Raw genomic sequence first — 13,742 nt, 5'->3', positions numbered from 1 at the left:
TAGGATCAATATGCGAAGCTCATCCAGTAGCGGCACATAGATCCTTCCTGAAAGTCTCAAAAGGCCATCTGACTCTAGGACATAGCCTAAAAAATTTCCCTCCAAGGATCTCCCTGAATTGATCTCACTGCACACCTCCAGATACCATGAATCAGTGGGGAGTGCCTGAAGTATCTGACATCTCAAATTGACACTAAGAGTCATAGATGATATCACATGTTTCCTGCGACTCAAAGCATCAGCTACGACATTCTCCTTCCCCTGGATATACTTCACCTCAAAGTCATACTCGCACAAAAACTCCATCCAACGCCTTTGCCTAGCATTCAGATTAGGCTGCGTGAATATGTACTGAAGACTACGATGATCGCTATGTAGTTCAAATCTGTGTCCCAACAAGAAATGTCTCCATCTCACTAAGGCATGAACTACTGCTGCTAACTCAAGGTCATGTGTAGGATAATTCAACTCATGATCCTTGAGTTTGTGTGACTCATATGCAATCACTCGACCATTCTGCATTAGAACTGCTCCAATACCCTCGAGGGAAGCATCTGTACACACCATGAACTCACCTTCTGGATCAGGTACAGCTAAGATCGGTGCACTGGTCAGAAGCTCTTTGAGTTTCTGAAATGCTTCTACACACTTTTCTGTCCAAAGAAACTTCTTTCCTTTCCTCTGAAGGGAGGTAATAGGGTGTGCTATTCTGGAGAAGTTTTGAACAAATCTGCGATAATACCCAGCTAGACCCATGAAACTACGAATCTCCGACACAGTAGTGGGTGCAGGCCAATCTACTATTGCCTGGATCTTCGCAGGGTCTACAGAGATACCTTCGCCTGAAATAACGTGTCCCAAATACTGTATCTCTGATTGAAAGAAATCACACTTTGCCGCATTGGCATAAAGTTGATTATCTCTCAAGCACTGCAAAACTAAACTCAAATGTTCCTCATGTTCCTTTTGGGACTTAGAATATATCAGAATATCATCGAGGAACACAAGAACAAATCTATCAAGATAGGAACGGAACACCCCATTCATTAAGCACATGAAAACTGATGGAGCGTTCGTCAACCCAAAGGGTACCACTGTGAACTCATAATGCCCGTAGCGAGTTCGGAAGGCGGTCTTATGAATATCAGCCTCCTTGATGCGAAGTTGGTGGTATCCTGACTTAAGATCAATCTTAGAGAACACTGTAGCTCCCTTGATCTGATCAAATAAATCATCAATCCTTGGTAAAGGATACCTGTTCTTTATTGTCACCTTATTCAGCTGTCTGTAATCGATGCAAAGGCGCAAAGAACCATCCTTCTTCTTCACAAAGAGCACTGGAGCTCCCCATGGTGATACACTAGGTCGAATACTACCCTTGGCCAAAAGTTCCTCTAACTGCAAACGCAACTCACTTAGCTCCTGAGTGGTCATACGGTAAGGAGCTCTAGAAATAGGTTCCGCTCCTGGAGTGAGCTCAATGCTAAAATCAATGTCTCTCTTCAGAGGCATGCCTGGAATCTCACTCGGAAAGACATCAACATACTCCTGTAAAATAGGGTGATCTAGGGTCTTCCTCGTAGATTCTTCCTCATCAAGCTCATTTACCGAAACGGCAAATACCTGACACCCCTTATGATAGCTTCGCTTAAGTTGCATAGCAGAGATCATTCGTAGGGATATAGGTCTCGGTATCCCCACAATCTCAACATCCTTCCCTTGGTCATCCTGACACATAATGGTCTTCTTTCTGCAGTCAATACTAGCCCTATGAGAGCCAAGCCAATCCATACCTAAGACCACATCGTAGGAGCCAAGAGGAATAACTCGAAAATCGACTGAAGTCTCAAACCCTCCAATGCTAAGTCCACACTTGTGAACTACCGAATCTGTGGAAACTTTAGCACCCGAGGCTAGTTCCACTTGCCAACCATGATCTTGCTTAACCGACTCCAGCTTACACTTATCAACTAGAGATGGAGAAATGAAAGAATCTGTAGCACCTGAATCAAATAATACAGAGAGAGGTGTACCTCGGATAGCTCCTGTAGTCTCAACTACTGTCCCCTGATGGTCTGCCTGACGGTGATCCACCGCTGCAAATACTCTATGAGATCCACCTGTATTTCCGACTGTAGGCTCAGATGCTGCTGGCCTGGGTCCTGAATACTGAGATGCTCGTTGTGGGCAGTATGCTGCAATATGACCAATCTGTCCACACGAATAACATCTCGTGCCTCTGCCAGATCCTCTCCCTATAGGTGGTGCATTCGACCGCTGGTGGCTACCCCTGCTAGCAAAAGACTGGTTGCTCTGTGCAGGCCGAGATTGCTGATTCTGCCTATTACGTTGAGCATTGCGATTGATCCTAGGGTTGGATCCACCGCCACCACTCTGTGCCTGAGGGTAAAATCCCTTATGCTGCTGAGGCTGCTGCTGAGAATGCTGCTGAGAATGCGGCTGAGAATACTGATTCCTCCTAGGGAAGGGAGGCTTCCTGATTCCACCGGAATTGTGGTTGCCCTTAGATCTTGCTATAGTAGGCGCTCCCACAAATCCTCCTTGCCCAAATTTGACACTCTGCTCTACCAGGATAGCTCGATGTACCGCATCCTTGAGGGTCTTAGGCTCAAATACCTTAACACCCCCAATAAAATGGTTGTTCAAGCCTCGAATGAAATGTTGTGCCAACTGTGCTGGGTTGTCACTGAATCCCGAAAAATGCATGAGCTCATAGAACTTGCGCTCATACTCTACAACGGTCATAGTGAACTGTCTCAGGTTATGGAACTCATCTGCTCTATGCTGCTTCCATTCCTCTGGTAGGAATCGCTCATGAAAACTCTCCAAGAAAATCTCCCAAGTGACACTACCCATGTCAATGCCCAACTTCTTCTCCTCAATAGTCCACCAGGTGGCTCCAAATAACTCTAGATTGGTAATGGCAAACCTCGCTTTGACATTACTGTCAAAGTCCTGCATAGCAAAAATCCTGTCAAGGGCAATAAGCCACTGCTCAGCTACATACCCAGAACCTTGCCCATTAAAGGGTTTGATCTTGGACCTCTGAAGATCCTTCATCTGAGAAGATACTATGAATCTATGTCGGTCCTTCTGAGGACTCCTAGATCTGCGTCTATGCTCATGTCCAACCTGGTGTGCTCTATCCTGCTCAAGAACAGGAGGTAAGCGATCAATAAGGGTCCGCATCATTTGCCTCAGATCAACCTCCTCAAAGTCGGCATGTCCCTCATCGTGGTTCTCTTCCTGATGCTCACTGACATGCTCTTCCCTATTCTCTTCCTGAATGGGGCTCTCATGGATAGACTCATGAACACTAACATCTCTGCCTCGTCCACGACCTCTGCCACGGCCAAGGCTACGGCCCCTAACGGAAGATCTCGTCCCAGATACCATCCTACAATAATATCCAAGACACAAGATGCTAAAATAATCATGAAACATACTACTGAAATACATAGATAAAAGACACATGTTTTGCAACCAAGATATTTTCAATTTTCAATTTACCTATAATTTCAGTTTAAGTATAATTTCAGTTTTGAAGTTTTGAGTGTTGAAGTATGAATAAAATAGGTAACTAATAGTTTATATACAGTTTCAGTTCAACTAGCTTCAAGTCTTAGTTTAAGGTTTGCATTTTTATTCAACTAGTTAACACTAGTGGCGTTCCAATATACCTAGAGCTCCCAATGTAGAAACTTGGGCTCTGATACCAGATGTAACGCCCCGCCAAGGGATCCAAAAGAATTAACCTAAATTTTCACTAAGTTTGCTAAACATTTTTTATTTTTATTTTTTAAAGTAAGAAAGTATGACATACACATCAAACAAATAGTAGCGGAAGCAATAACATGTAATCATCGACAAACATACATTGCAAGTTACATTTCTTAAAGATTCCAAGACGTTGAGTCACGTTTAAATTTAATTAACTCTAAGTCTAACAACTAACACATACATATAAAAGAATAATCAGAAACTCCAATGTCCATAATATACATTTGTTCCGAATGCTCCTTGGCAAATTAATTCGGAATGCTCATTCATCCACTGTACATGTCATAGGGTATGAAAGGCTTAAAAGAATATACATATGTAAAGATCAAGATACAACATCCTCAAATCCATGATACAAAGTACAGTAAAAATATATGAAACTATTCACCATACATGATACATCCATACATCCATAATGATAAAACATCTATCATAAAATCTAACCATCCATCATAATAATCTAAGAACATAGTGAAGGTAATGCCAATCACGAAATCTTCAGCCACGGTGACCACGGAACGGATCTCAATGGTAAGAGTAAAAGCACTACCACCCGACCGCGTGGAACCTAAATGGTCCACTCCCACCGCGCTGAGGAGATAGTCTCAAGTCCCAAATAGGATAACAAAACCTATAATCATAAATACTCTCTAAGTCCAGGAAATCCTATAAGTATGCTAACTCAAGGGTTCCTAAAAAGATCGACATCTAAATCCCAGAGGTACCACAAGACACGTAGGAGACCTAATATGCAAGCGGGAAAGTGTCATCGCAAAAGTCATGTAGAAGTTACCCGAACAATCCCTTAGGAATCCCGGGTCCCTACTGATCCTGCGGCCACTAATATCCTCTCGTACTGACGAGGCATACTATGGAATGCAAGGTCGTAACCAAGCGTCCTCTCTACCCCATCCTAGTCTGTACTAGCACTCATGGCATGGGAGAGAACATACAATTATCTTGTTAGGTTCATTTTCTCTCATTTAGTGTAAATGTTTTCACTTATTAAAAACGACTTACAATGGGTTTCTCAAGGCAGCCTCTTAGGGCTCCGACCCCCATTGCAAGCCACTTCCCGACTCTACACATAGATAACCTACCCTAGCTCATGAACTCATAAATCAAAGAATCATAATAAAACCATCTCAGTCCTATGCGAGCAACCGAAAATATCATAAAAACATAATCCACAAAATATATCAGTTCTTCATGAGCAACAGATAACATCAAATAGTAATCAAGTAATCACGACAGTTCTCTATCAGCAACTGAAGGCATCAATGATAAGTCACAAAATCCAATGGTTCTCTAATGAGCAACCAGAAAGTAATACAAGTATAACTGATCGAGACTCAAAAATGGTTATCAAATATAACTGATCGAGACCCAAAAATGGTTAAGTTAGGTATTCTCAAATACATACATCTCAGCTTCACACAAGGAACTGGAAAGCAATCACAAACAGTAAACACAATCATGTCATAGAGCACTTCATCACATTACCATGGTCAGGTTAAGAAAGATCGAGACCAAATCATCAAGACATCACATTCACAAACCCTGAGCCTCTGGTAACAACCTGAACTAGTCAACGCTAAACCAACCCCAAAACATTCAAAGTACAAAGTCAACATCAAAGTCTCAGAGATTGGATCTGAAAGTATATTATTTAAACTAAGGTAAGGTTTGTGTTTTAGTTCAATGTCGAATTCAAGTAACAAAGTTTTCACAACTACCCTTTTTCGAATAACCCAGTTCTATAATAATTTACATTAAATCAATATCCAAATTTATAATTTAGTCAAATAACATTCCTTATTAATTAACTTAATTAAACTAATTTTAATTAAATTAATCAATATTTATTAGATCTAATTAATTATTTTAATCCAACTAATAATTGTTAATTTATTAATATTTAAACAAAATTATTAATAAATTACAATTTACAACTATAACAATGCAATTAATATTTATTTATTAAATATTTAAAAATTTTAATATATTATAAAAATTAAATATATTATAATTTTTATTATTTAAAATTTTTAATTAAATAAAATTCATTTTTTTAATAATAATTTTAAAAAATTATTAAAAAAAAATTTTAAAAAATGAATTCCCAAATTTTTATAGCCCGTCGGCTTTGGCCGCAGGCCTGCGGCAGCAGGTACTCTGTACCTGCCGTCGCAGTACCTGCGACGCAGGTACTGTCAGCCTGCGCCGACAGTGGGGGCGGGTACGGGATAATTCCCTCCCCCCCACTTTATTAAATTTAAATATATATATATATATATATTTTATTTTTTTTTTATATGAATTTATTTTATTCTAATACAAATAAAATAAGTTTTTATTTTTAAAAATTAATTTTGTTTAATTTTTTTTTTAATAAAAACAATTTCTTCCAAAGGGGTAAATATGTAATATATAAATATATATATATTTATATATATATATATATATATATATATATATTTATTTATTTTTTTATTTTCTTATTTTTTTTCCAGAACTTTTCAATTCATTAAAACAAAACCCTTATTAAATTAGATCTTAATTTCTAAATCAAGAAAACAATGGTTCTAATTAATTCATCCAGTCTCCATGGATACAAAAATTATTGACGAATAATTAATAACTTCACAAGATTTGAAAGCTTAAAACTTTTATCACAGAGAATTCAGATCTACAAACCCCAGACACGAAGAAGACAGGAAGGGAATAATTGCAAATTTAATGGATAAAAAACACAAGACCCTACCTGATCCTGATGCTATTATGCAACCTCCAGAAAACTGTATGCGAATTCGCTCCTCTCAATAACCTTTCCCTTCGAGACTTTCTTCGTATCAGCCTTCTGAAATTTGCTTCCAAAAATTGTCTTCCTCCTAATTCTCGTCCAAATTCGTATCCCCCGAAAATGAACCCCCAAAGTTGTGATAAGCAAATTCTCCTCAATTCGGGGCACTAATTGTGCGTTTACCCGAGAAGACTCTTTGCACAACTCAGTTAACTCAAATTAACTTTTATTATCTTTTCTGATTCTTTCTCATTCAACTTTCATGCACATTAAGTTGAATGATTAAATAACTTATTTAAAATTTCACTTGACTTCAATTCTTAATTAATTTATTATTTTAAATCTTATGTGCACTTTTAAGAAATTAAAATAACATTATTAATTTTTATAATTTAATCTTTTAATTTAATTCTTATATTTAACTCATGATTAGATCATGCGATCTAGAATTCTTAATAAATTTATATCTTTCAACTTTTAATTCATTTTAGAACTTAATTGATAACATATTTAATTAATTTAAATAACAATAATATTTAGCATTTATTTAAAAATGAACTCCAAATATATTATTATTAAATTAAATAAATATTATCCTATTCTAAATATATCTTAAACTTTAATTTCCAACTTTAATTCTTTTATTTAATTAATTAATTAATTAATTAAATATAAAGATATCATAATAATTCCTTATTAAATTAAATCATTAATTAGTCTTTTTAATTAGACTTAATTAATAGAAAATACACCAAGGACTCATAAAGCAACATACGAAAACCCATCATAGAAAAATACATACCAAATCAAACACAAGGGTTATAATCACCAAATTACATCATTTGATGCATTCGGAGGGTACTTAACTCAGATACTTGTCCTAATTATCAATTAGGACAATTGGCTAAAGGGTTTAGGATTTGGACTTAAGAGTTTATCTCCCCTCTCTTACCATTGAGACAGTGCGATAGGGTACGCTCATCCTGACAATTCAGGGAAGTCGATACTCGGTACCTGCAACCTGCATAAAATCCACGCATGTACAAACACAATATTCTAAGCTAAACAGGCAATGGCAGGAAGTGGTGCATCGTGTAGATCCCGACTAGCAGGTGACTACGATTCCCTTCCTTAACCATATCAGAAACACCATACATAAATAAAACAACACGCACACCATACACATGCAGTATGGGGTAAGTATCCATAAGAAACACATGGAATAATGAACCATCTAACTAATCATCATCGATAACTGAAACCATTGAATAATCATCATACATGCATGAAATATAGAGTACCAAGTAATCTCATCATATAATAAACTGAGTGTAAACATCATCTGATAATCTCTAAAATAATAATACTACTCATCAAACATAAATGGCCTAAAAGAGTTTGGCAATCATATCATAAATGTAGCTCGAAAAAATGTAAACTAGAGGCAGGCACTACAGATCGTGAGGCAGGCAGTACAAGTGAATGTGCTAAGCGGCAGCCTGAAGAAGAAAGAGTATGAATTCCCTATGAAGGTTGGGGCTTATAGTTGTGAGTCTCGATCTGATGCAAAGAACATGCTCAAGGCCTTTGAGATGAAATACAAATTGGAAGCATATGAGGTCATAAGACCTATGTTTGATCCTAATGGATACGCAAGGGATGTGTTACAAATTGGGAATGTGATCAAACATGTTACCACTGTAGAAGATTATTGGGCAGATTGCAAGGATAAGTTGGAGAGCCGAGATTGTGCTTTCGCCAAGCTCATGGTGGAACAAGTAAAGACATATGGTATTGATCTCAATGTTGAAGGATTGGAGGATGATGGGCAAAATATGTACAGTAACACATATTTAACTAAGATAAGGAACACTCCTATCAGTTTGGAGCCTTACGTGGATATAGAAAAAGACTTTGATGTCATGATGGCCTGAATCATTAAGAGAACTGGGAAATGGGTTGAATGGACGGCTAAAAAGAGTCAAAGTAAGAGCACGGCCACTCAAGCTTCTTCGGTAGCTACTACTCCCACTTCTTCTCAGAGTGCCACACCTAGTGTGATAACAACAACCACTCAAGGACCAGCTCAACCTGCATGAGGAGGTGATCAACCTCCAGAAAAGAATGTTTCAATAACTCAGACTTGTCAGGATGGTTCTCTACCAGTTATTGGAACCCAAACTGGTAGTGAAGAAAAGAAGATGGAGGAGCCAAAGGACAGTGCTTCCACTCCAGTCCCATCCCCTCGTGCCACTCTAGTTCCATCTCCTCACACTACTCCAGTTCCATCTCCTCATACCACTCCAGTTCCATCTCCTCATCATAGCCCTGTTCCATCAATAAGTACTTCACTTCTAAGGCCAAGTGGTTCCCCTATACAAATAGTAGATTTGGGGGATGGAAAGAGCAGTCATAGTGAATCTACTGAATCCAATGAGGCAACAAAGAAAACCCAGGAGGTAGAGAAAAGTCAAAGCTCTTCCAGGCTCATTTCCCAAGATCTAAAGAATCCTTTCTCCTCAACTGCAATGGTGGTGACCCCAGCTAAAAAGATGTATAGCATAGAATCACTTGGGACGGCCTACAAGGTAATAGGTATTGATTCTTGGTTGGAGGACACTTTGGAAGAAAGAGAAAAAGGAAAGATGAAGTCGCCCCTGCCAAGGATACTGTTTTTGTTGTAGTTCGTTCTGGATCTACACTGACCAAAGTTAAGAAGCAGAAGACTTTGTCCATACTTGGGCAAGATCCAAAACAGGGCACTTCACAATGAAAATAGCCAAGCCAAACAAAGAAGAAAGAATCAAGGACATGACGGCTGATGATTTCACTATGCACTCAATTGATCTTGGAGAGGCCAGACACGATACAAAGTTTGGCTTATGGAGGTCAATTAATGAAGTAAAAGAAGGACAGTTAAAAAGTCTAAAGCTGTCAAAGATCAAGATGAAAGCTGAGATAGAAGAGTTGAACAAGTTCCTCAGGCAACTGGTCACCCCATTGGCAACTATTTTTGTTATATCAGTGACCAAGAATCCTACTGCAGTTGAAGTGCAAGCCCTCATTTCCTAGCTTCAGGAAGATAGACACTTCAGTCAGATCAAAAAAGATTTGGATTGAGAAGCTCAAATCAGAAGGAGTTTCTATCATAGAACAAATTGGTAATGTTATCCTTAGATTGGAAACAGAAAAGGATAACCTCATATCAAATAGCAATACTCTGGCTGGAGAAAGGGCAAGTGTGACGATTACATCTCCCTTCTAAAGATGATCATCCAGATGAAAGCAAAGGAAGCAGTTGAAGCGAAGCTCTTGAAGAAGGGAAATGAACCTCTGTTCGAGTAGCTTCAAAGCATGCAATTCAAGCTAGAAATGATCCAGCTAGCTGAAAAGGGACTCAAAGAAACAGAGGATAAAGCAAAGAAGACTCAAGATAGAGGATTCGAACTCATGAAAGGGTTACACACTGATTCACAAACTAGTGGCCAACGAAAGGCTCTCATTGGAATAGATGTAATGAAAGGTAACTTTTCTACATTTTTGGATAATCTGTCTAGAGTGGCTTCCAGTAGTCAAAACAAAGTTGTAGAACTCCAGACACTCAACGGATGTATACATGTGGCTGCAGAGGAGTTGGCAAATTAGTTGAATGTAGTGAAAGAGCTAGCTAGGGAACATTCAAAATGGCTCTTGAGATTCACCAACACACACGTGCCCAACCATGAGGAGCTAATTCTAATTATAGTTGCTGCTAAGGCATATAGGGCGAAAACAGAAAAGGGGAAGAAGTCTAAATGATTTACGTTATGCCCTCTTTTCATTTTCTTTTGTAATTTTTGTAATATGACAAACTGGCATCTTGCAATTTGTCATTTTCAGAAGATGAACCGATTAAGCTTCTATTGTAACGGTAATCTCGAAACTCTATATGTATGAAATTTAAAGATTAATGAAAGGTCGACAAATTTTTGGTGTGAGATACTTGATTTTGTAGAGACAATTAATGGTATTTTGTGTCAATTATTTCATGTTCCATTTTCTGTCATTTCTAGTTTGTGTTTTCTCTTTTGTCTGAATTGAAGCAAGGAAAGAACATAGTTTCACTCCCCTGTTTCGAGACAGCGAACAAATGTGATAAGAATTGTTATTGTTTGTTCAAGGAGAAATCTCTTGAAGTGTTTTTCCCCTTCACTAATGGTAGTTAAATTCGAATTAGCTAAGTTGGATGTTGGCTGGAGTGTTATTAAGGCCCGCGAATGCATAATGTGTGGGTTCATTAACTTAATCAAATCTTCAGAAATCTTCATTTTGCCTGAGTTAGATTCTATTTAGGTCTAACTTAGTTTTACCTCTTCTATTCTCGGGTCAAGAACATATCCCTAATTAGCTTTAGGAACAAAACATAATTCACTGAAACTCTATCATAGGGAATTGTACCTATCAATTCAGAGAAAAGACTATTTATCCATAAGTGGCTTTTCAGCTCTTTGTAACCAGATCTTGTTCCAAACTTGGGTATTACAGGGTCATAATCAAAAGAACAAATCTGTTTACCAACACATACATGTGTGTGTGTGTGGTGTTGAATGGTCATGTCTGATTGTATAGACATGACTCTACCTGCCCTTTGGGCCCATAAGGTCATGTTTATACAATAGACAACCCTTAACAAATAATAACCAACACTGATCATGGTTAACAAATACCATAACAACTGATTGATTAATAATCATTATCATAGTGACTGATAATAATTGTTGACCATTATCATAGTGACTGATTCTGATAGATGATTTCACAGCACATGCTCCTGATCACAATCAGTGATCTGGGATTACATTTATCTGTGGTTGATGATAAATGTTTGAACACTAATGTGATCCAAGGATCGTGTGACTGTGTATCCTTAACCACCCTATCCTATCAGTTTGCAATCTGAAATATATAATGATTACCAGCATAACAATATTGATCTAATCAGATCGAACCAATATGACAATCAATTGGAACAATGTATGATTATATATGTGTGTGTCTACTCCTCTCTCAATCTATTATCCTCCTTCCCTCCCCCATTATCTTCATCTCCTTTTGTTTTTTCCTAGACTACCCACATTCTAGGCAAGAACTAGACGATTTGTGTCTCTTATTTTTCTTTTATAGTGACCCCTAATTTTTCCTTGGCAGCTTCGAGTAGAGATTTGGGGTTATCACTATTGATTACATTGTTGTGGAAAATTTCAAACATTCCATTCAATTAGTGAGTGTCCATGCGATCGCTGGTGATGGATTGGTTGCACTGGGGTATGCTTCCACAAGGTCGGTAGGTCTTTCTCTTGGGCAAACTTTGTTTTCTTCCTCCCCATCTACACTTCTGCCCTGGCCATGTGTCTCTTCCCCGCCTGTTTCAGGGGGTTAGTCTTCCTCGGGGTCTATTGATAGTGTGATCTAGTTGCCTGCAGTGTTGGGTGATGATGGGAAGGTGTCTCTTGATCATCTTGGTACAGCTGTGAATCTTCTAAAACACAAGTATCCTTTCTTTCTTTGGAGGTTGAGAAGCGTGTTGCAAACAATACTACTATTTTCTCTTATCATGATATCATTTGTAAATTTGGGGGATTTTAGTTAAGCCTCTCACGGTTGCATGGGATCTCCCAAAACTGGAAACCAATCTTATCTGGTACAACACACATTTTTCCTATGGAAATGGTTACTACACTGCAGAATTTGAGATTGTTGACAACGTATTAAGATTTTGTGTGATCACTTCTTCAACTGGGATGAAAAATATTTGTTAATGGTTGAACTCTGACATCCATACTTTAATTTTGTGATATAACTTTTTAGCAAAATCCCTGTTTGGGTTGCCCCCCACTTCAGCTATGGGTTGATTCCCATTCAAAGAAAGTGGGTGAGGCTTTGTGGAATTTTTCGATGATGATTCTTATGATATTAAGCACTCTACTTGTGCTCCTATTTTGGTTGACAAGATGTTTCTAATGAATGGTCTCCCTACTAGAATCAAGATTGATTCTTCTTTGAAATCTTGGATTCAGGCACTTGATTATGAGGGCATCTATTTTAGATGCCAAAAATGTTTTAAGATTGGTCATGTTTCTGCCTAGTGTGAGCTAGAAAAAAAAATTGCTTCATAGTCAAAAGGGGTCTCTTCTGAGCATTATATCGTTTGAAAGATACTTTTCAGAAAAAGGGTTAAAATCCAAATGCTATGGCTTAATCATTAGCTGAAACTTAAATCACCCAAAAAAAGTTGTGGCATAAAATCTTGTTTCCATCAACAATGTCAAACTTAGCAATAAAAAAAACCCTATTCATCAGGAAAATATGCACTATACGAGAAATAAGAGGCTACCAATGTTGAGAAATCCAACCATGAAGTTGAGGTAGGCTAGGCAAAAATCCCTTAAACCGACAGATGAGAGTGGTATGTGAGAACAGAGAAATCCTGGTCAATCTCCCCAGATTCAACATCCAAATCAACGACAATGCCCATTGACTGGGTGTAATCAGCCAACTGCCTGAACCTCCTAGAAAATATGTCAGGACCAGCTGGACGAGAAACCCCCTGAGAAAGACCACCAACACCAACAGGTGAAGAAGGTGGGGAGGAAAGAGCCTTACCCACCACCCCACCAAAAAAATCAACGGGCAAGGACACACCAATATGAGTTGAAGGGGGACACATAGCAGCTGCATCAGCAGCCCACAAGAGGGCAACCATCTCCAGAACTCACCTGCAAAACAAACTGACCAGTCTGTTCCACCCCCGACCCAAAGAGCAAGGGGCCTTGGAAACAACAGAATTCACAGGAACCAGTACCAGTTTGAATTAGAGCGAGCAGGAGAATTGGATCTTGAATTATGCGAGTGAGCAGGAGCCAATGGGAGCATCAGAAGTTAATGTTTTATTTTTTTGTTAGGGCATAAATTTCAACTGTAAATTATTGGATTTTCCAACACAAACGCATTGGCTCTTCTCAAATGCAATGTCGGAGGTTCTTCTATACTATATAACATTCAGGCTCAGTAATTCTTGGAGATAAAACAGTGTTAGAAAATGAATCCAGATTAGCTCAACAATTTGGCAGTTCCATCTCAAAATTCCGTTCAATTCAAT

This window comes from Cupressus sempervirens, chromosome 9 (assembly GCF_028749045.1).
Source record: "Cupressus sempervirens isolate cs-2001-9-10 chromosome 9, ASM2874904v1, whole genome shotgun sequence".
Classification (NCBI taxonomy): Eukaryota; Viridiplantae; Streptophyta; class Pinopsida; order Cupressales; family Cupressaceae; genus Cupressus; species Cupressus sempervirens.
This window is presented reverse-complemented; position numbering follows the sequence as displayed.